Raw genomic sequence first — 24,561 nt, 5'->3', positions numbered from 1 at the left:
CTGATGGAGCTGGGTGGACCGTGGCCAGATAGAGGTTTAGTTGAAGGAGGAACCCCTGGCAGTTGGCAGCACTCCCGTCGTACTCCTGTGGCAAGGAAAGTTGGATCCCACTGGGCTCAGGCGGGAAAGGGGCGCTCAGGGGAGACCCCGGTTGTGCTGGTGGAGGTGCTGGAAGAACTCCCTGTCTCTCCCAGCGGTCCATTGTCTGGACAACGCGATCCATGGTGGCGCCCAGATGGTGAAGCATAACCGCATGCTCCTGGACGCGCTCCTCCACCTCCATGGCTGGGGTACCTTCTCCTGCTGACTCCATAGGTGGTCGGAGATTCTGTAATGGGTGCGTGTTGGTGGCAGGGAAGTCAGGCGCAGGAGAATCGAACTTGGTATAAACGGAGTTGTTTAATCAGTGCTTCACAAAACTCCAAAACCAAAATGACAAAATAATAAAAAGTGGGTACAAAACCCGTCGCGCTAGAAGGTCGGTGACGTTGACCGCCAAACACCGCCCGAACAAGGAGAGGGACCGACTTCGCGGGAAGTCGTGACAGTCATTCTCAAAACCTTTGGCCACGACTGTAACGTGAGTTTCCTGTAAACAGTATATGTTACAGTATATATATATTTTTTTTTGCCACGTAAAGACTGATAATCTTTTCTTATAATCTACTAAGCCGTTATAATTATAACTGGCTATACGTACCCCTTACCATATCTAGATACTATTCTCATTCTAAATGTGCCATAATTAGTGCTTGGAAAATTACTGCCATAAGAGGAATCATGACGGTCACCAATAGAGATTTCAAATGTTTAGAAATCAAGAAACAGTTTCTAGTAATATGCACAAGGCAACTGTCATTTTCATGTTCTTTTTGTTCGCTTTTTGTTTTTTAATTTCCTTGCCTATTGCCTGTGAGCCAATGCCACAGATGTTAGAAAATTGAGTTAGGATGTTATGTGTGTAGTAGATCTGAGTAGGTTTATGTGTGTGAAATTGGATGTGATTTAGTGAAAGTATGTATGATGTCTGGATAATAGTAATACTATAATGTGTGATGTATAAATAAATAATAACCCAGCTAATTTCCATGAAGTGAGTGTAGCCCAAATATCGGGAGATGATAATTGTAATCCATATCGTGTCAACATCATAGTTACGTCATAGATGCATTAAAATTGTGTAAAATAGTCATATGTTTGAAAAATTGAAGTTTTTGCATTTTTTAGGAATTTGAATAACGCGCCATGGGATTACACTGGCTGTTGAGTAGCGTCCCACCTAGCCCATAGAGGTTAAACCAAATTTTCATAGAAAAACACATCCCAGAATTTCCCTAGTAATTGTCCTTTCACATGATAATGAAAGAGACGGCTTTAGAGAGACGGCTTCACTACAGTACAATTCTATCCCATAGAACAGGTATTCACAAACTGGGGTATGTGCAATGCCGTCGGGGGTACGCCAAATAAAAATGTGATTCACATTTAAAAAAATATTTATTTCTTTATTTTTTTTCTTCTTTTTCTTCAAATTTTCAAACCGTACATTTATATTTTCCAACGATGCTATACTGTAATGTCGTGTGTGTAGGTGGCAGGGAAGTCAGGCGCAGGAGAATCGAACTTGGTATAAATGGAGTAGTTTAATAGCGTTTAATAAAACTCCAAAACCAAAGTACATAATAAATAAAAGTGGGTACAAGAACCCGTCGCACACCAATCCATAATACACGAGCAAACAAACAAAACAATCTCTGAAAAGGACATGAGGGGAAACAGAGGGTTAAATACAAAACATGGAATGAATGGGATTGGAACTAGGTGTGTAGGAAGACAAGACAAAACCAATGGAAAATGAAAAATGGATCGATGATGGCTAGAAGACCGGTGACGTCGACCGCCGAGCACCGCCCGAACAAGGAGAGGCATCGACTTCGGCAGAAGTCGTGACATATACAGTGAGGGGAAAAAAGTATTTGATCCCCTGCTGATTTTGTACGTTTGCCCACTGACAAAGAAATTATCAGTCTACAATTGTAATGGTAGGTTTATTTGAACACTGAGAGACAGAATAACAACAAAAAATCCAGAAAAACGCATGTCAAAAATGTTATAAATTGATTTGCATTTTAATGAGGGAAATAAGTATTTGACCCCTCTGCAAAACATGACTTAGTTCTTGGTGGCAAAACCCTTGTTGGCAATCACAGAGGTCAGACATTTCTTGTAGTTGGCCACCAGGTTGCACACATCTCAGGAGGGATTTTGTCCAACTCCTCTTTGCCTATCTTCTCCAAGTCATTAAGGTTTCGAGGCTGACGTTTGGCAACTCGAACCTTCAGCTCCGTCCACAGATTTTCTATGGGATTAAGGTCTGGAGACTGGCTAAGCCACTCCAGGACCTTAATGTGCTTCTTCTTGAGCCACTCCTTTGTTGTCTTGGCCGTGTGATTTGGGTCATTGTCATGCTGGAATACCCATCCACGACCCATTTTCAATGCCCTGGCTGAGGGAAGGAGGTTCTCACCCAAGATTTGACGGTACATGGCCCCGTCCATCGTCCCTTTGATGCGGTGAAGTTGTCCTGTCCCCTTAGCAGAAAAACACCCAAAAGCATAATGTTTCCACCTCCATGTTTGATGGTGGGGATGGTGTTCTTGGGGTCATAGGCAGCATTCCTCCTCCTCCAAACACGGCGAGTTGAGTTGATGCCAAAGAGCTCCATTTTTGGTCTCATCTGACCACAACACTTTCACCCAGTTGTTCTCTGAATCATTCAGATGTTCATTGGCAAACTTCAGACGGGCATGTATATGTGCTTTCTTGAGTAGGGGGACCTTGCGGGGGCTGCAGGATTTCAGTCCTTCACGGCGTAGTGTGTTACCAATTGTTTTCTTGGTGACTATGGTCCCAGCTGCCTTGATATCATTGACAAGATCCTTCCGTGTAGTTCTGGGCTGATTCCTCACCGTTCTCATGATCATTGCAACTCCACGAGGTGAGATCTTGCATGGAGACCCAGGCTGAGGGAGATTGACAGTTATTTTGTGTTTCTTCCATTTGCGAATAATCGCACCAACTGTTGTCACCTTCTCACCAAGCTTCTTGGCGATGGTCTTGTAGCCCATTCCAGCCTTGTGTAGGTCTACAATCTTGTCCCTGACATCCTTGGAGAGCTCTTTGGTCTTGGCCATGGTGGAGAGTTTGAAATCTGACTGATTGATTGCTTCTGTGGACAGGTGTCTTTTATACAGGTAACACGCTGAGATTAGGAGCACTCCCTTTAAGAGTGTGCTCCTAATCTCAACTCGTTACCTGTATAAAAGACACCTGGGAGCCAGCAATCCTTCTCATTGAGAGGGGGTCAAATACTTATTTCCCTCATTAAAATGCAAATCAATTTATAACATTTTAGATTTTCTGGATTTTTTGTTGTTATTCTGTCTCTCACTGTTCAAATAAACCTACCATTAAAATTATAGACTGATCATTTCTTTGTCAGTGGGTAAACGTACAAAATCAGCAGGGGATCAAATACTTTTTCCCTCACTGTACATTTGGGTGAGGTTTTTTGCCCGCCTGAGTAGCGTCGTTTCACTGCCAAAAATAAAATGAAACCATCTAGTGTTCAGCAAAATAACAACACAATGTAAAATACAGGTAGCCTAGTCAAATAATGAACATCCAATCACATTAACCGTTACTCTCTCGCGGGAAACCTTCACTCTTGCGCAGACATGAAACATGACAATTTAAAAAATAAGCCATGGGAGTTTTTGGAGCCAGAATAAAGACGACTTTCGAGTAGTAAGACATGTATAAAAGCTACAGATACCATTAATAAGAAGGGGCAAGAAGCGTCTTATAAGGTGAGCTACCGAGTGGCTAGGACAGGCAAGCCCCATACTATTGTGGAGGACTTAATTATTCCTGCCGCCGCGGATATGACTGAGACAATGCTGGGGGAAAAGGCCAAAAAAACTGTACAGACAATGCCTTCATCAAACAACACTGTTTCATGACGCATCAGTGACATGGCAGGATATCCTCTCTAGGGTATGAGGGACGAAATCGTCCCACCTACTCAACAGCCAGTGGAATCCCGTGGCGCGTTATTCAAATACCTTAGAAATGCTATTACTTCAATTTCTCAAACATATGACTATTTTACACCATTTTAAAGACAAGACTCTCGTTAATCTAACCACACTGTCCGATTTCAAAAAGTCTTTCCCATGAAAGCAAAACATTAGATTATGTCAGCAGAGTACCCAGCCAGAAATAATCAGACACCCATTTTTCAAGCTAGCATATAATGTCACATAAACCCAAACCACAGCTAAATGCAGCACTAACCTTTGATGATCTTCATCAGATGATAATCCTAGGACATTATGTTACACAATACATGTATGTTTTGTTTAATCAAGTTCATATTTATATCAAAAACCAGCTTTTTACATTAGCATGTGACTAGCATGTGACTAGCATTCCCACCGAACACTTCCGGTGAATTTACTAAATTACTCACGATAAACGTTCACAAAAAACATAACAATTATTTTAAGAATTATAGATACAGAACTCCTTTATGCAATCGCTATGTCCGATTTTAAAATACCCTTTCGGCAAAAGCACATTTTGCAATATTCTGAGTAGATAGCCCAGCCATCACGGGCTAGCTAATTAGACACCCACCAAGTTTGGCCCTCACCAAACTCCGATTTACTATTAGAAAAATTTGATTACATTTGCTGTTCTTCGTCAGAATGCACTCCCAGGACTTCTACTTCAATAACACATGTTGGTTTGGTTCAGAATAATCCATAGTTATGTTCAAATATCCTCTGTTTTGTTAGTGCGTTCAAGACACTATCCGAAGGGTGACGAAGGGTGACGCGCCCGACGCGTTTCGTGACAATAGAATTCTAAATATTCCATTACCGTACTTCGAAGCATGTCAACCGCTGTTTAAAATCAATTTTTATGCCATTTGTCTCGTAAAAAACGATAATATTCCGACCGGGAAACCCTGTTTCAGTTCAAAGACGAAAAAATTAAAACATGGTGTCGCCTCGTGCACGCGCCTCAGTCTCATTGTTCTCTGATCGACCATTATCCAAATGCGCTACTGTTTTTCAGCCAGGGCCTGCAAGGCATCATTCAGCGTTTTGCCGCCTTCTGAGAGCCTATGGGAGCCGTAGGAAGTGTCACGTTACAGCAGAGATCCTCAGTTTTCAATAAAGAGAGTGTAGAAGCCCAAGAAATGGTCAGACAGGCCACTTCCTGTAAGGAATCTTCTCAGGTTTTTGCCTGCCATATGAGTTCTGTTATACTCACAGACACCATTCAAACAGTTTTAGAAACTTTAGGGTGTTTTCTATCCAAAGACAATAATTATATGCATATTCTAGTGTCTGGGCAGTAGTAATAACCAGATTAAATCGGGTACGTTTTTTATCCGGCCGTGCAAATACTGCCCCCTACCCTAGAGAGGATATGTTTTGAAAGAATTACTGCTTCGCATACAAGCCATTGAATTATATGCGTTACAGCTGGATGAGTCAACCTGGCACAGTTCATGGTATACAGTATGTCCATTACATTGATGGGGGGTCAATTAAGGAATTTCTGGATTTTGTTGTTGTTATTCTGTCTCTCACTGTTCAAATAAACCTACCATTAAAATTATAGACTGACAATTTCTTTGTCAGTGGGCAAACGTACAAAATCTGCAGGGGATCAAATACTTTTTTCCCTCACTGTATATAGTACCAGTCAAAAGTTTGTGGGACCAGGGATGGTGACGGACAGGCAGAGGTTGGAGGAGACCAGCGGCAGCTTGTTGAGTGATCTTGTTTTGTGCACACACCGTGCAAGCCGTGACGAATGCGGAGTTCAGGGACCATGGTGGGCCAGCAAAAGCGTCATCGCACAAAAGCCAGTGTCCAGCGGGAGCCCGGGTGGCAGGCCAGTCTGGAGGAGTGGCCCACTCCAGGACCTCGGAGCGGACTGCGTCAGGCACGAACATCCGGTTATCTGGAACCTCTCCCCGGGGTTAGGCTGGGAATGCTGTGCCTCCCAGACCTGTTTCCCTATACCCCAGCTGAGTGCCGTCGCCAGGCACGTGGTGGGAAGGATGGTCTTGGGCTCCTGGGTAATAGCCATGGGTCTATAATGGCGAGAGTGCATCTGGCTTGACATTCTTGGATCCCGGCCGATATGAGAGAAAGAAGTTGAACCGTGTGAACAGCAGGGCCCATCTAGCTTGCCTGGAGTTGAGGCGCTTGTTGGCGCAGAGATTCTCCATATGTTTGTGGTCAGCCCATACGATGAATGGGTTTTCCTCCCCTTCCAGCCAGTGACTCCATTCCTTCAGCGCCATCTTCACTGGAAGAAGCTCACGATTTCCCACATAGTAGTTGTTGACCGTGGCGTTAAGGCGATTGGAGAAGAAGGTGCAGGGATGTAGCTTCAGGTCCAGGGCAGAACGCTGGGACAGGACCGCCCCCACTCCTACATCCGACGCATCGGCCACCACCACAAACTGATGGGAAGGATCGGGATGAACCAGGATGGGAGCAGTGGTGAAGCAGTGTTTGAGGTCCCGGAACGCCCGGTCAGCAGCAGGGGACCCTGTGAACAGAACCTTGGGAGAGGTGAGTGCTGACAGGGGGGAAGCCAGGGTGCTGTAACCCCGGATGAAGCGGCAATAGAAGTTGGCCAACCCCAGGAAACATTGCAGCTGCACCTTGGACAAAGGCTGAAGCCAATCCAGCACCACTCTCACCTTTCCGGGATCCATCTGGACACTCCCAGCAGAGAAGATGTACCCCAGAAAGAGGATGTTGGAGCGATGGAACTCACACTTCTCTGCCTTAATAAACTGCTGGTTCTCCAGGAGATGTTGAATAACATGTCGGACGTGGAGCACATGTTCTTAGGGGGAGTGGGGGAAGACAAGGATGTCATCAATGTAGACAAACCGGTTCAACATGGAACATCATTTACCAGAGTCTGGAACGCAGCAGGGGCATTGGTGAGGCCAAATGGCATGACCAAATACTCGTTGTGGCAGCTGGCCGTGTTGAAGGCGGTCTTCCACTCATCCCCCTCCTGTATCCGAACCAGGTGGTAGGCGTTCCGTAGATCCAGCTTGGAAAACACGGAAGCGAAGTATCCCGGGCCTTGTTCAACACCTCCCGAAGGTCCTAGTATTCCACGGGAATGGCGGAGAGATCCAGGGCACCTTCCGAGCCCCCAGGAAGACGTTCCGGGGCAGGCTACGCTGACATCAGACACTGGGCGTGGCCAGCCCATGATGGCACCAGTAGACCAGTTGATGAGGGGATTGTGGCGCTGGAGCCAGGAGAATCCCAATACCACGGGAATCTGAGGAGACATAATGAGCAGGAATTGAATAGTCTCGCTATGATTCTGACACCCATAGGTTGGTGGGAATGGTAATATGAGTGACCCAGCCTGTAGATCGCCTGTACAGCGCTCTAACATCCATGGGAGTGAAGAAGGGCTGAGTGGGGATGTTCAGCTCGGAAGCCAGGGTAGCGTCCAAAAAACATCGGCCACAGAGTCAATGAGGACCCGGAGAGATTTAGACTGGTTTCCCCACAGGAGAATGGCATGAACAGGGGTGCGAGCAAGGGAATCAGGAAAGTTCTCCATAGGGCCCACCAGAGTACTCGCTCCTACCAGTGAGCCTGATCTTTTTAAAGGACAAGAGGACACAAAATGACCAAGAGTCCCGCAATACAGACAACTCTTTGTGTTGATCCTGTATTGCCGTTCTGCTGGTGATAGCCCAGGTCTACCTATTAGTTCAATAGGCTCGGGAAGCGGTGACTCAGCCGGCTTCGGAAGGTCGGGAAGCCTCGGGTTCCCTCGGCAACAAGATCGTTAGGGACATTGATTCGGATGGTCAAAGCGAATGTGGAATCGAGATCCGTGGCTAACTCCCGAGCAGCAAGCTCGTCCTTGAGCTCTTCCAGGACGTTCAGGAACATATCGAACAGTGCTTCCTGGTTCCAAGCACTCTCCACTGCCAACGTGCGGAAATCCACCACATAGTTGGCCACACTGCAGGAGTCCTGCCGAAGCTGGATTAGTTTCCAGGCAGCTTCTCTCCCGGAGAACGGGGCATAAAAAACCTTCTTCACCTCTCCCACAAACCCCTCAAGACTAACGCATATGGCCGGCTGTTAATCCCATACAGCAGTAGGGTCTGCTGGATCAGTCAGGTTTGAAGGTAAGACCCAGATGCAGACTGTGTCAGAGTAACAATGTGTATTACAGCAGCAGGGCAGGCAAACGACAGGTCAAGGCAGGCAGGGGCCGATAACCAGAGTAGTGGGGGAAGGTACAGGATGGCAGGCAGGCTCAGGGTCGGGTCAGGCAGAGGTCGGTAATCCAGAGGTGGATGAAAAGGTACAGGATGTCAAGCAGGCTCAGGGTCAGGCAGAGTGGTCAGGCAGGCGGTCTCAGAGACAGGACAGGCAAGGGTCAAAACCAGGAGGGCGAGAAAAAGAGAGACTGCGGAAAAGCAGGAGCTGAGACAAAAACGCTGGTCGACTTGACAAACGAGATGAACTGGCAATAGACAAACAGAGAATACAGATATAAATACACAGGGGATAATGGGGAAGATGGGTGACACCTGGAGGGGAGTGGAGACAATCACAAAGACAGGTGACACAGATCAGAGTGTGACAGCCATAGATTTAGCCTACATCTGGTCCCAAAGTTATCCATAGTTACCTGGCTCAATCATCTTTTCAGCTCCAATTCTTAGAGATAAATCTCACACATAATATGTAGAGCAAGCATTGTTTTCTGGGGTAATAAAAACAACAACTTAAGAGACAAATGTCATACCATTTTCCAACTGGTAGCAATTTCGATGAGGCTCTCTTGTTCAGATATCAGTAAGTGGACTGGAGGCAGGGCATGAAAGGGATAATGAATCCAGTTATTTGTGTTGTCAGTTTCAGGAAAGTACCTGCGTAACAGCGCACCCAGCTCACTCAGGTGCTTCGCTATATCACATTTGACATTGTCCGTAAACTTCGAGTTCATTTGCACACAAAAATGGACACAATGATGGAAATACCTGTGTGTTGTCCTTGTTAATGCAAACAGAAACTTCTTAATCATAGCCTCAATTTTGTTCCGTACATTGAATATAGTTGCGGAGAGTCCCTCTAATCCTAGATTCAGATCATTCAGGCGAGAAAAAACATCACCCAGATATGCCAGTCGTGTGAGAAACTTATCATGCAAACGGTCAGACAAGTGAAAATGATGGTTAGTAAAGAAAACTTTAAGCTCATCTCTCAATAAAAAAAAAACATGTCAATACTTTGCCCCTTGATAACCAGCGCACTTCTGTATGTTGTAAAAGCGTTACATGGTCGCTGCCCATATCATTGCATAATATAGAAAATACACGAGAGTTCAGGGGCCTTGCTTTAACAAAGTTAACCATTTTCACTCTAGTGTCTAAAACGTCTTTCAAGCTGTCAGGCATTCCCTTGGCAGCAAGAGCCTCTCGGTGGATGCTGCAGTGTACCCAAGTGGCATCGGGAGCAACTGCTTGCACGCGCGTTACCACTCCACTATGTCTCCCTGTCATGGCTTTTTCACCATCAGTACAGATACCAACACAAAGTCCATTTGATGTCACAAAGCTGTCCAGTACTTAAAAAATACCCTCTGATGTTGTCCTGGTTTCCAGTGGTTTGCAGAAGAGGATGTCTTCCTTAATTGACCCCCCATCAATGTAATGGACATACTGTATACCAGGAGCTGTGCCAGGTTGACTCATCCAGCTGTAACGCATATAATTCACTGGCTTGTACGCGAAGCAGTAATTCTTTCAAAACATATCCTGCCATGTCACTGATGCGTCATGAAACAGTGTTGTTTGATGAAGGCATTGTCTGTACAGTTTTTGTCCCAGCCATATCCGCGGCGGCAGGAATAATTAAGTCCTCCACAATAGTATGGGGCTTGCCAGTCCTAGCCACTTTGTAGCTCACCTTATAAGACGCTTCTAGCCCCTTCTTATTAATGGTATCTGTTGCTTTTATACATGTCTTACTACTCGAAAGTCGTCTTTATTCTGGCTCCAAAAACTCCCATGGCTTATTTTTTAAATTGTCATGTTTCATTTCTAAATGTCTGCGCAAGAGTGAAGGTTTCCCGCGAGAGAGTAACGGTTAATGTGATTGGATGTTAATTATTTGACTAGGCTACCTGTATTTTACATTGTGTTGTTATTTCGCTGAACACTAGATGGTTTGATTTTATTTTTGGCAGTGAAACGAGGCTACTCAGGCGGGCAAAAAACCTCACCCAAATGTACAATGAGGGAAAAAAGTATTTGATCCCCTGCTGATTTTGTACATTTGCCACTGACAAAGAAATTATCAGTCTATAATTTTAATGGTAGGTTTATTTGAACAGTGAGAGACAGAATAACATTTGCATTTTAATGAGGGAAATAAGTATTTGACCCCCTCTCAATGAGAAGGATTTCTGGCTCCCAGGTGTCTTTTATACAGGTAACGAGCTGAGATTAGGAGCACACTCTTAAAGGGAGTGCTCCTAATCTCAGCATGTTACCTGTATAAAAGACACCTGTCCACAGAAGCAATCAATCAGTCAGATTCCAAACTCTCCACCATGGCCAAGACCAAAGAGCTCTCCAAGGATGTCAGGGACAAGATTGTAGACCAACACAAGGCTGGAATGGGCTACAAGACCATCGCCAAGAAGCTTGGTGAGAAGGTGACAACAGTTGGTGCGATTATTCGCAAATGGAAGAAACACAAAATAACTGTCAATCTCCCTCGGCCTGGGGCTCCATGCAAGATCTCACCTCGTGGAGTTGCAATGATCATGAGAACGGTGAGGAATCAGCCCAGAACTACACGGGAGGATCTTGTCAATGACCTCAAGGCAGCTGGGACCATAGTCACCAAGAAAACAATTGGTAACACACTACGCCGTGAAGGACTGAAATCCTGCAGCGCCTGCAAGGTCCCCCTGCTCAAGAAAGCACATATACATGCCCGTCTGAAGTTTGCCAATGAACATCTGAATGATTCAGAGAACAACTGGGTGAAAGTGTTGTGGTCAGATGAGACCAAAATGGAGCTCTTTGGCATCAACTCAACTCGCTGTGTTTGGAGGAGGAGGAATGCTGCCTATGACCCCAAGAACACCATCCCCATCATCAAACATGGAGGTGGAAACATTATGCTTTGGGGGTGTTTTTCTGCTAAGGGGACAGGACAACTTCACCGCATCAAAGGGACGATGGACGGGGCCATGTACCGTCAAATCTTGGGTGAGAACCTCCTTCCCTCAGCCAGGGCATTGAAAATGGGTCGTGAATGGGTATTCCAGCATGACAATGACCCAAAACACATGGCCAAGGCAACAAAGGAGTGGCTCAAGAAGAAGCACATTAAGGTCCTGGAGTTGCCTAGCCAGTCTCCAGACCTTAATCCCATAGAAAATCTGTGGACGGAGCTGAAGGTTCGAGTTGCCAAACGTCAGCCTCGAAACCTTAATGACTTGGAGAAGATCTGCAAAGAGGAGTGGGACAAAATCCCTCCTGAGATGTGTGCAAACCTGGTGGCCAACTACAAGAAATGTCTGACCTCTGTGATTGCCAACAAGGGTTTTGCCACCAAGAACTAAGTCATGTTTTGCAGAGGGGTCAAATACTTATTTCCCTCATTAAAATGCAAATCAATTTATAACATTTTTGACATGCGTATTTCTAGATTTTTTTGTTGTTATTCTGTCTCTCACTGTTCAAATAAACCTACCATTAAAATTATAGACTGATCATTTCTTTGTCAGTGGGCAAACGTACAAAATCAGCAGGGGATCAAATACTTTTTTCCCTCACTGTATCTATCTCTTATTATAAGAATTAACAATTGTACTAAGGTGTGCCATGCATTTCTCCTGAATCTGGTCCCAAAGTTACCCAAATTTTCCTGGCTCAATCATCTTTTCAGCTCCAATTCAAAATGTAATGAGGTCAAGAGGTATGAATGAGTAGCCTACAGACTGAAAACATTGGCTCTCAGCATCATTCATTTGTTTTACCTGAAACTGGAGGTTATTCTATCTATGAATCTCTCTGTCTCTCTATATCTATCTCTTCTTCCCTCTTCTCTCAAAGGGGAAGATGTTTTTCATACCCTCTCACTGTCTGTTTCATCTCCTGTGTCTGCAGGTCCTTGTGCTCTCCTTCCCAATCAGGGCCCTTGAATTCTCTTCAAGGCCTCCCTCTCACCTTCTGCCACATTCACTACCAAAGCCAGTCTAACAGAGACCCAAGGCAGAGGCACAGCGAGAGGACAGAAGAGAGAGAGAGAGCGAACGTAGGGAGGGATTGGGAAAGATGGAGAATGAGAGAAATGAAGAGAGAAGGAGAGAGAAGAGAGCAAGGAACAGATTGAAGTTGGAGGAATGCAGGACCAAATTAGATCCTCTTGGAGTACAGACACTGAATTAATTCCAAAGAGAATATTGCATTGTCTTCCCCCCCATCCCCTATGCATTGGGAAACAGAGCAGTATTATTTTCCCTGGGCTGGCATCCCTATTTCTCTTTTCTTTCTGCAGATAGTCCCTGGCTATTGATACCGCTGGCATCAATGCTTTCTCTCTATTTATTCTGCTCATGCTGTTGCTATTGCAGCAGCTCCAACACCGTAAATGTGCTCAAAGCTAATAAAAAAGCTCCATTTACAGTGATTTACCAAACCATGTAAATACATATATATTTTTTTTTGTGGTGGGACATTAGCCATATTTGACAAATATACAGTAGAAAGAGCATTGTATGGCTGAAACACATTGAAACAATGTATGCAAAATATCATATCTTATATTGACCAAATCATATTTTACAGGTATAGATCGGGAAGGATAGGAGTTCATGACATTTATGGTGAGAGTAACTTTCTAAGTCATCAAAATGTGAACTATGGGGACTTTAATGTGTTGCTATGAGGAACATTTTCTGTTACTCACTACTGTGTGACCATAATAACGGCGTTTTGCCACTGAACGCCCCTTCCCATCTGTTTCCACTGCACATACAGCCAATGGAAGTTGCTGGCGGCCTCTTGAAACACTTGGCCTGCATTGAGAGATCCAAAAACCTGCATTTTTTAATTCAAACTGTGGTTGGAAATGATATCTGGCTGAGTTTGCTGATTAAGTCCACTACGCTCTGAAGCTTTTTGTCAGTTGGTTCTAACTGCATAATAGATTGCAAAAAAATGTTTTATGAGCATGGCCTTATTTCTATTACAGCATACTGGATGACTGTCATCCATATTCCATGTAACCAGCTCAATATAACATCAATAGGTTTAGGTTAGGCAACACATAGCAGCTGTGAGTCTTTCTGGATAAGTCACTAAGAGATTTGCACACCTGGAGTTTAAAATATTTGCACATTATTCTTTTAAATATTCTTCAAGCTCTGTCAAGTTGATTGTTGATCATTGCTAGACAGCCATTTTCAAGTCTTGACATAGATTTTTAAGCCGATTTAAGTCAAAATTGTAACTAAGCCAGTCAGGAACATTCAATATCGTCTTGGTAAGCAACTCCAGTGTATATTTGGCATTGTGTTTTAGGTTATTGTCCTGCTGAAAGGTGACTTTGTCTCACGGTGTCTGTTGGAAAACAGACAACCATATTTTCCTCTAGGATTTTGCCTGTGCTTAGCTATTCCATTTGTTTTTATCCTAAAAAACTCCCTAGTCCTTGCCGATGACAAGCACACACATAACATGATTCAGCCACCACCATGCTTGAAAATATAAAGAGTGGTACTTAGTGATGTTTTTTTGGATTTTCCCCAAACGCTTTGTATTCAGGATATAAAGTTAATTTCTTTGCCACATTTTTTGCAGTTGATAGCAAGCTGTCCAGGCCCTGAGGCAGCAAAGCAGCCTGAAACCATGATGCTCCGTCCACCATAGTTTACAGTTTGGATGAGGTTTTGATGTTGGTGTGCTGTGCCTTTTTTCTCCACACATAGTGTTGTGTGTTCCTTCCAAACAACACAACTTTAGTTTCATCTGTCCACAGAATATTTTGCCAGTAGCGCTGTGGAAGATCCAGGTGCTCTTTTGCGAACTTCATAAGTGCAGCAATGTGTTTTTTTTTGGACAGCAGTGGCTTCTTCCATGGTGTCCTCCCATGAACATCATTCTTGTTTAGTGTTTTACGTATTGTAGATTAGCATCTTCCAGAGATTTCCGTAAGTCTTTAGCTGACACTCTAGGATTCTTCTTAACCTCATTGAGCATTCTGCGCTGTGCTCTTGCAGTCATCTTTGCAGGACGGCCACTCCTAAGGAGAGTAGCAACAGTGCTGAAATTTCTCCATTTATAGACAATTTGTCTTACCGTGGACTGACTTTTAGAGATCATTTTGTAACCCTTTGCAGCTTTATGCAAGGCAACAATTCTTAATCTTAGGTCTTCTGAGATCTCTTTTGTTCGAGGCATGGTTCTTCTCAGGCAATGCTTCTTGTGAATAGCAAACTCAAGTTTTGTGAGTGTTTTTTTATGGGGTAGCTCTAACCAAAATCTCCAATCTCATCTCATTGATTCGATTCCAGCTTAGTTGACTCCTGACTCCAATTAGCTTTTGGAGCAGTCATTAGCCTAGGGGTTCACATACTTTTCCCAACCTACACTGTGAATGTTTAAATGATGTATTCAATATAGACAAGAAAAATACAATAATTTGTGGGTTATTAGTTTAAGCACACTGTATGTGTCTATTGTTGTGACTTAGATGAAGATCAGATAAAATTGTATGTTAAATTTATGCAGAAATCCAGGTAATTCCAAAGGGTTCACATACTTTCTTGCCACTGTATGGCAAAATAGCACAAAATCTGGCTAATTCAAATGTAACTAACTTCCTCATAATTGGAAGGACCACTTCCATGTACTCTTTAAATTGGGCACACATCAAACAACATCATGAATTGTTACGTGAATGGAACCGGCGATTTGCAGCAACCTAGTAACATACCGTGCAATCGAAAAGTATTCAGACCCCTTCCCTTTTTCCAAATTTAATTATGTTACAGACTTATTCTAAAATGGATTAAGTAAACTTTTTTCCTCATCAATCTACACACAATACCCCATAATAACAAAGCGAAAAATAGTTTTTTAAAAACAGAAACACCTTATTTACATAAGTTTTCAGACCTTTTGCTATGAGACTCGAAATTGACCTCAGGTGCATCCTGTTTCCATGGATCATCCTTGAGATGTTTCTACAACTTGATTGGAGTCCACCTGTGGTAAATTCAATTGATTGGACATGATTTGGAAAGGCACACACCTGTCTATATAATGTCCCACAGTTGACAGTGCATGTCAATGCAAAAACCAAGCCATGAGGTCGAAGGAATTGTCCGTAGATCTCGGAGACAGGATTGTGTCGAGGCACAGATCTGGGGAAGGGTACAAAACATTTCTGGAGTATTGATGGTCCCCGAGAACACAGTGGCATCCATCATTTTAAATGGTAGAAGCTTGTAACCTAAAGACTCTCAGACCATGACAAACAAGATTCTCTGGTCTGATGAAACCAAGATGGAACTCTTTGGCCTGAATGCCAAGCGTCACATCTGGAGGAAACCTGGCACCATGTTTTTCAGTGGCAGGGACTGGGAGACTAGTCAGGATCGAGACAAAGATGAACGGAGCGAAGTACAGAGAGATTCTTGATGAAAACCTGCTCCAGGGTGCTCAGGGCCTCAGACTGGGGAGAAGGTTCACCTTTCAACAGGACAACGACCCTAAGCACACAGCCAAGACAACGCAGGAGTGCCTTTGGGATAAGTCTCTGAATGTTCTTGAGTGGCCCAGCCAGAGCCCGGACTTGAACCCGATCGAACAGCTGCCCATCTGACCTGACAGAGCTTGAAAGGATATGCAGAGAAGAATGGGAGAAACTCCCCAAATACAGGTGTGCCAAGCTTGCAGAGTCATACCCCAAAATACTTGAGGCTTGTATAAATAGTGAAGAGAACAACTCCCTGTGGTACACCTTCATCCACATCAAGAAATGCAGACTTAACACCATCAATCATGATGGCCTGAGTTTTGTCACTAAGATAATCATGAAACAATGAACTGGCGTCGGAGCTCAGGCCTATCGAGGACAACTTATTCAATTAAATATCATGATCAACAGTATCAGAAGCTTTTGATTGATCCACAATCAAAGCAGCACGTTTAGTGTATAAAGCAATGACAAAATCATTAACAACTAAAGTGGTTGCTGTAATAGTGCTATGCCCAGGCCTAAACTCGGATTGGTTTACCTTCAAAATAAAATGTTCAGATAAAAAAGAGCAAAGTTGTACGTAAGTTGTAAGTTGTATTTACCAACAATTCAAGAATCTTAGCTAGACAAGGAAGCCTTGAAATGGGGCGATAATTATTAAGATCGCTACTTTCCCTGCCCTTATGGAGTGACAGAACAAGAGCTGATTTCCATACTTTTGGAATATTTCCTGAACACCATGTTAAGTAGAAAATGTGGGTTATTGAGCCAACAATGATGGGGGCTGCACACTTAAGCAGACCGGGTTCCAATTGGCATATGCATTTCTCTACAAGTAGGGTAAGTCAACATGTTCTTTCTACTTATGCACAGACAGACAGACAGACAGACAGACAGACAGACAGACAGACAGACAGACAGACAGACAGACAGACAGACAGACAGACAGACAGACAGACAGACAGACAGACAGACAGACAGACAGACAGACAGACAGACAGACAGACAGACAGACAGACAGACAGACAGACAGACAGACAGACAGACAGACAGACAGAAATCAGTACCATGGACATCCACATGATATTTAGCTTACTTGATTGGACTAAATTGTTTTTGGTATCTTTTAGTTGTCACTGTATTAGACTAAGCAGAGGTGATTTGATGACTTTGAAATGTTGAAGTTGAAATGGTGCTGGAATAGCGGGGGCAGCTCCTGTTTTCTTTGGAACATGCGGTAACTTTCTGCTGTTCTAAATCAATAGCTGTTTAGAAGTCCGAAAATGTCTGAAACATTAACTTGATTGACCATGCTGTAGGTCATGTAACTGTTTATGACATGCAATATGCTTTGTGGATACCATGAAACAAAGGTGTGGTTTGAATTTATTCTGCCACTGTGTCTTGTTATTGTCTCGACCTTAGGCCTATATATATAAAAACAAAAACAGGTGTAGACCTTACAGTGAAATGCTTAATTATCACAGTGTCAAGGCATATGAACTAACAGGTTATAGCGCAAACAAGGCAATTATCACAACACATATGTTGTAATAGGGCTTTTTTTCTGTCTTGTTTCCCCAGTGATTTTATCCATGCACCGTTAATGCTTCACACAGTTTCCTCCTCAGAGGGACACCTGGCAGGGTGCCGCTGTTCTTCAAACAGTTTTGTTTACTTTCTGTTTGGGCAGTTAAGTACGTCTTCCCTTTCAAGCAGTGGCAAAGTACCCAATTGTCATACTGTAGTGAAAGTAAAGATACAGTAACTTATTAGAAAATGACTCAAGTAAAGGTGAATGTCACCCAGTAAAATAGTGCTTGAGTGAAAGTATAAAAGTATTTGGTTTGAAATATATTTAAGTTTCAAAGTAAATGTAATTGCTAGAATATACTTAAGTATCAAAAGTAAAAGTATAAATCATTTCAAATTCCTTACAATATATTAAGCGAACCAGACGGCACAATTATTATTTTTATTTTTTTTCTGGATAGGAGCACACTCCAACCCTCACACTCCAACCCTCACACATAATTTACAAACGAAGCATTTGTGTTTAGTGAGTCCGCCAGATCAGAGGCAGTACAATCAAAATGTAACGAGTACTTTTAGGTGTGAAGTAAAAGTTGTCAAAAATATAAATAGTAAAGTAAAGTACATATACCTAAAAAAACGACTTAAGTGGCACTTTAAACTATTTTTACTTAACTACTTTACACCACGGCTTTCAAGGCCCCATCTCGCTTCTTGTTTTGGCATAATTTCTGGTGTTAGCGTACTAATATTTCCTTGGATAATTGTTGTTGATTAAATGCCCACTTGTGTTGTTTACACTTTACAGGAAAAGTATGGAATCCCCCTGTTGATGTTTGGCCCCTCACGCTGCGTATTAACCCTGAGGCGGGGCTCTTAATATGTGCTCAGTCAAGTCATCAAAATACGGCCCTGGTCTCAGCCTTGCACATACAGTATCTGAAGGCCTGCTTGACTCACCATCACAAGGCCATATATCAACACAGGGGGGATGGGTGAGGACTATATTTCTCACAGCACAAAGATCAATATGCCGTGCACCCACATGAGACAACCAGATTTACAGCACAACAGTGTGAGTTATGAACATATCCTCCCCCTCTTCCTCCTTCCCCACCCTGTTGATCAGAGAACAGAGGATCCACCATCTTGAGACAAGCTTATCAATTCAGATCAAAGGAAGTCAGCGGCTTCGATGCATTATAATGTCTATTTAAAGGCTGTTAAAGGTCTGATTATTGACACATGTAATGCTATTTTGTGGTATTTACAGGCAATAAAAGTAAGCTTGATTTTTTTATTAGAGTTTGCATCGGGACCTATCAACATGCCTTTTCAATTCCTCCATTTAGTCAACAATCTGAAAGGCAGTAACCTCAGTCTAGACATCTACCCTAAAATACAATCTACCCAAAATATATTGAGGTACACTTGAGTCACACAGACATTAGCCAACTATTTGGTATATCCTAATGGCAGAGGGTAGTAATAATGTCCTTGTTTAGAGGAAGAGCTCATGTGAGTCCCTCTGGTTGAAGCTGTTGACCACCTGACGGTGAACGTTCCTCAACCCAGTCAAACCAATAATTAAATCATCCTTTATTACCATGAAGGTCAGGAAAAAGACCTCATACTTGTGGTTGTGGGAAATTCTCAACTCACATGTGTTGAGGATGTTAGATCACCATGCTGCTGTGCAGCCCAGTGAATTGATGAAAATACCTTTGGACTAAGACCTTGGTCAAGGCCTCTGTAGTCGTGGTCTTGGAAACATGTTTACTCTGACCTAAAGCAAAGCTCCAAGCTCAGTCAATGAATAAAATATGACCTGTGTATTACATCGCGTTTAGGTTAAAACAAGTGAAATATTGTTGAGTTCAAATCCATGTGTAGCAATCCTACCAAACGAATAGCCTCCCATTAAAATTTTAGTCAGAGATAGATGTGCATGGTGAATCTATTCATGTAGTATTGAATATGTGACCATATACCTCAGTATCGCTTGCTATGCAAACGGTTTCTCACAGGTGGCATTCAAAAACACACCCGCACAATTTAGAGTTAATGGCCCTAAAACTCAATTTTGCAGCAAATGAAGGGATTACCTGTGCTTAGATTGTGTGGAACTAAATAGAGACATTCATCTTCTGTGATCTCCCAGACCTGTGCCTGCATGTATGAGCAAATGTTTCTGTGCCTGGCTGTTATGTGGGCCTGCAGCACATTTCCCACAACCCTAGCTGTGATGCATCAGACGCCAAGTTGGACGTCAATGACACACAGGACACTGTGGGTGGAGGGGATAGAGGGTAAGGAGACTGAGGAAATAATTGATTCTTTGTGCAGCTCAATCATGTGGAATGATATTGAATTGGATACGGTTTAGTAGGGTCACTGAATCTGGAAATAATTTGTTCAGAGAGTCAGTGAAGCTTATTGTGAAAGTGGTCAGACTTTCAGACCTAAGAGTTGTGTAAATGTGAACTTAATCAATGAGGCCTACTGTACCCAGAAATATACTGAACAAAATATAAACACAACATGTAAAGTGTTGGTCACATGTGTTTTATGAACTGAAAGTCGCTCTTATCCAGAGCGACTTGCAAATTGGTGCATTCACCTTATGATATCCAGTGGAACAACCACTTTACAATAGTGCATCTAAATCTTTTAGGGGGGGGGGGGGGGGTAGAAGGATTACTTTATCCTATCCCAGGTATTCCTTAAAGAGGTGGGGTTTCAGGTGTCTCCGGAAGGTGGTGATTGACTCCGCTGTCCTGGCGTCGTGAGGGAGCTTGTTCCACCATGGGGTGCCAGAGCAGCGAACAGTTTTGACTGGGCTGAGCGGGAACTGTGCTTCCTCAGAGGTAGGGGGGCCAGCAGGCCAGAGGTGGATGAGCGCAGTGCCCTCGTTTGGGTGTAGGGACTGATCAGAGCCTGAAGGTACGGCGGTGCCGTTCCCCTCACGGCTCCGTAGGCAAGCACCATGGTCTTGTAGCGGATGCGAGCTTCAACTGGAAGCCAGTGGAGAGAGCGGAGGAGCGGGGTGACGTGAGAGAACTTGGGAAGGTTGAACACCAGACGGGCTGCGGCGTTCTGGATGAGTTGTAGGGGTTTAATGGCACAGGCAGGGAGCCCAGCCAACAGCGAGTTGCAGTAATCCAGACGGGAGATGACAAGTGCCTGGATTAGGACCTGCGCCGCTTCCTGTGTGAGGCAGGGTCGTACTCTGCGAATGTTGTAGAGCATGAACCTACAGGATCGGGTCACCGCCTTGATGTTAGTGGAGAACGACAGGGTGTTGTCCAGGGTCACGCCAAGGTTCTTAGCACTCTGGGAGGAGGACACAATGGAGTTGTCAACCGTGATGGCGAGATCATGGAACGGGCAGTCCTTCCCCGGGAGGAAAAGCAGCTCCGTCTTGCCGAGGTTCAGCTTGAGGTGGTGATCCATCATCCACACTGATATGTCTGCCAGACATGCAGAGATGCGATTCGCCACCTGGTTATCAGAAGGGGGAAAGGAGAAGATTAATTGAGTGTCGTCTGCATAGCAATGATAGGAGAGACCATGTGAGGATATGACAGAGCCAAGTGACTTGGTGTATAGCGAGAATAGGAGAGGGCCTAGAACAGAGCCCTGGGGGACACCAGTGGTGAGGGCACGTGGTGCGGAGACAGATTCTCGCCACGCCACCTGGTAGGAGCGACCTGTCAGGTAGGACGCAATCCAAGCGTGGGTCGCGCCGGAGATGCCTAAATCGGAGAGGGTGGAGGGGAGGATCTGGTGGTTCACAGTATCAAAGGCAGCAGATAGGTCTAGAAGGATGAGAGCAGAGGAGAGAGAGTTAGCTTTAGCAGTGCGGAGAGCCTCCGTGACACAGAGAAGAGCAGTCTCAGTTGAATGACCAGTCTTGAAACCTGACTGATTTGGATCAAGAAGGTCATTCTGAGAGAGATAGCAAGAGAGCTGGCCAAGGACGGCACATTCAAGAGTTTTGGAGAGAAAAGAAAGAAGGCATACTGGTCTGTAGTTGTTGACATCGGAGGGATCGAGTGTAGGTTTTTTCAGAAGGGGTGCAACTCTCGCTCTCTTGAAGACGGAAGGGACGTAGCCAGCGGTCAAGGATGAGTTGATGAGGCAGGTGAGGTAAGGGAGAATGTCTCCGGAAATGGTCTGGAGAAGAGAGGAGGGGATAGGGTCAAGCGGGCAGGTTGTTGGGCGGCCGGGCCGTCACAAGACGCGAGATTTCATCTGGAGAGAGGGGGGAGAAAGAGGTCAAAGCACAGGGTAGGGCAGTGTGAGCAGGACCAGCGGTGTTTTTTGACTTAACAAACGAGGATCGGATGTCGTCGACCTTCTTTTGAAAATGGTTGACGAAGTCATCCGCAGAGAGGGAGGAGGGGGGGAGGCGGAGGAGGATTCAGGAGGGAGGAGAAGGTGGCGTTTTCCTCCATTTCCGCTCGGCTGCCCGGAGCCCTGTTCTGTGAGCTCGCAATGAGTCGTCGAGCCACGGAGCAGGAGGGGAGGACCGAGCCGGCCTGGAGGATAGGGGACATAGAGAGTCAAAGGATGCAGAAAGGGAGGAGAGGAGGGTTGAGGAGGCAGAATGAGGAGATAGGTTTGAGCAGAGGGAACAGATGATAGGATGGAAGAGGAGAGAGTAGCTGGAGAGAGAGAGCGAAGGTTGCGACGACGCAATACCATCCGAGTAGGGGCAGAGTGAGAAGTGTTGGAGGAGAGCGAGAGGGAAAAGGATACAAGGTAGTGGTCGGAGACTTGGAGGGGAGTTGCAATGAGATTAGTGGAAGAACAGCATCTAGTAAAGATGAGGTCAAGCGTATTGCCTGCCTTGTGAGTAGGGGGGAAGGTGAGAGGGTGAGGTCAAAAGAGGAGAGGAGTGGAAAGAAGGAGGCAGAGAGGAATGAGTCAAAGGTAGACGTGGGGAGGTTAAAGTCACCCAGAACTGTGAGAAGTGAGCCATCCTCAGGAAAGGAACTTATCAAGGCGTCAAGCTCATTGATGAACTCTCCAAGGGAACCTGGAGGGCGATAAATGATAAGGATGTTAAGCTTGAAAGGGCTGGTAACTGTGACAGCATGGAATTCAAAGGAGGCGATAGACAGATGGGTCAGGGGAGAAAGAGAGAATGTCCACTTGGAAGAGATGAGGATTCCATTGCCACCACCCCGCTGGCCAGATGCTCTCGGGGTATGCGAGAACACGTGGGCAGATGAGGAGAGAGCAGTAGGAGTAGCAGTGTTATCTGTGGTAATCCATGTTTCCGTCAGCGCCAAGAAGTCGAGGGACTGGAGGCTAGCATAGGCTGAGATAAACTCTGCCTTGTTGGCCGCAGACCGGCAGTTCCAGAGGCTGCCGGAGACCTGGAACTCCACGTGGGTCGTGCGCGCTGGGACCACCAGGTTAGAGTGGCAGCGGCCACGCGGTGTGAAGCGTTTGTATGGCCTGTGCAGAGGGGAGAGAACAGGGATAGACAGACACATAGTTGACAAGCTACAGAAGAGGCTACGCTAATGCAAATGAGATTGGAATGACAAGTGCACTACACGTCTCGAATGTTCAGAAAGTTAAGATTACGTTGCAAAAATCTTATTGACTAAAAAGACTAAAATGATACAGTACTGCTGGCTGGTGAAGTAGGCTAGCTAGCAGTGGCTGCGTTGTTGACTTTGTTTGAAAGTGTAGCTGGCTAGGTAACCTCGATAGTTTCAGTACTACACCATTATCATGATACAAAGGCAACTATGCAGCTAGCTAACATAACACTAATCAAGACGTTCCTTTGTAATGTATTTAGTTTCTACAATGCTGCTCATCGGTAATAGTTGGCTAGGTTTGGAAGATGGCGTCGCGGGGGACGAAAATAGCTGGCTAGCTAACCTCGATAATTACTCTAAACTACACAATTATCAAACTATGACAAAGACAACTATGTAGCTATCTAACACTACACTAGTCAAATCGTTCCGTTGTAATGTATTAGTTTCTACAGTGCTGCTAGTCGGTAAAGGTTGGCTAGCTAGCAGTGGGTTTGATGATGACTAGGTGTGTTGACTAAGTCTGGAGTCTGGAGAACGGCGTCGCGGCGGACGAAAATAGCTGGCTAGCTAACCTCGATAATTACTCTAAACTACACAATTATCTTTGATACAAAGACAGCTATGTAGCTAGCTAAAAAAAATTGCTCAGATCAAACAAATCAAACTTTTGTAATGTAATGTAATGAAATGTAATATTACCTGTGGAGCGAAGTGCAGCACGACTACTCGCTCCAAACCACTGTCAAATGTTGTATAGCTTATGAGGACCTAAATTATGAGGACCTAGTGTTACGAGGCGGTTATAAAACATACATCTGTTGATACGTCTCACGGCTGAGGTTCTTGGTGCTGAGGCAGTGCAGAAACCCTCCTGATGCAGACGGCAGGAACGGTCGCACAATACAATGCCACAGATGTCTCCAGTTAAGGGAGTGTACAATTGGCATTGTAACGTATACGCTGGGAGTTGGAAAGCAAGTGCAGGTGGTGAGTTTAATAATGAACGGAACATCGAACTATATAACGGACATGAGTAGCATATAGACTTGAAACACATAAACAATACTGACTGGGGAAAGAACCGAAGGGAGTACCAGATATAGGGGATGTAATAAGTGAAGTAATGGAGTCCAGGTGAGTGTAAAGCTTGATGTCAGGTGTGCGTAATGAGGAATCCCAGGACTAGTGGTTCATATACCAGCGACATTGAACGCCGGAGGGGAGGAGTGGGAGTAGACGTGACAGGCATGCAGACTGGAGGAATGTCCACCAGAGCTGTTGCATGTTTGTTTATCTACCAAAAGCCAACGTCTTTTTAGAGAATTTGGCAGTACGTCCAAACGGCCTCACTACCGCAGACCACGCATATGTGATTGTGTGGGCGAGCAGGTTTGCTGATGTTATCGTTGTGAACAGAGTGCCCCATGGTGGCGGTGGGGTTTTGGTATGGGCAGGCATAAACTACGGACAATGAACAAAATTGCATTTTATCGATGGAAATTTGAATGCACATACAGTTGAAGTCGGAAGTTTACATATACCTTAGCCAAATACATTTAAACTCAGTTTTTCAAAAATTCCTGACATTTAATCCAAGTAAA

Source organism: Salmo salar, chromosome 24 (assembly GCF_965601325.2).
Source record: "Salmo salar chromosome 24, fSalSal1, whole genome shotgun sequence".
Classification (NCBI taxonomy): Eukaryota; Metazoa; Chordata; class Actinopteri; order Salmoniformes; family Salmonidae; genus Salmo; species Salmo salar.
The sequence above is the reverse complement of the archived record's forward strand: the minus strand, read 5'-3'. Positions refer to the sequence as shown.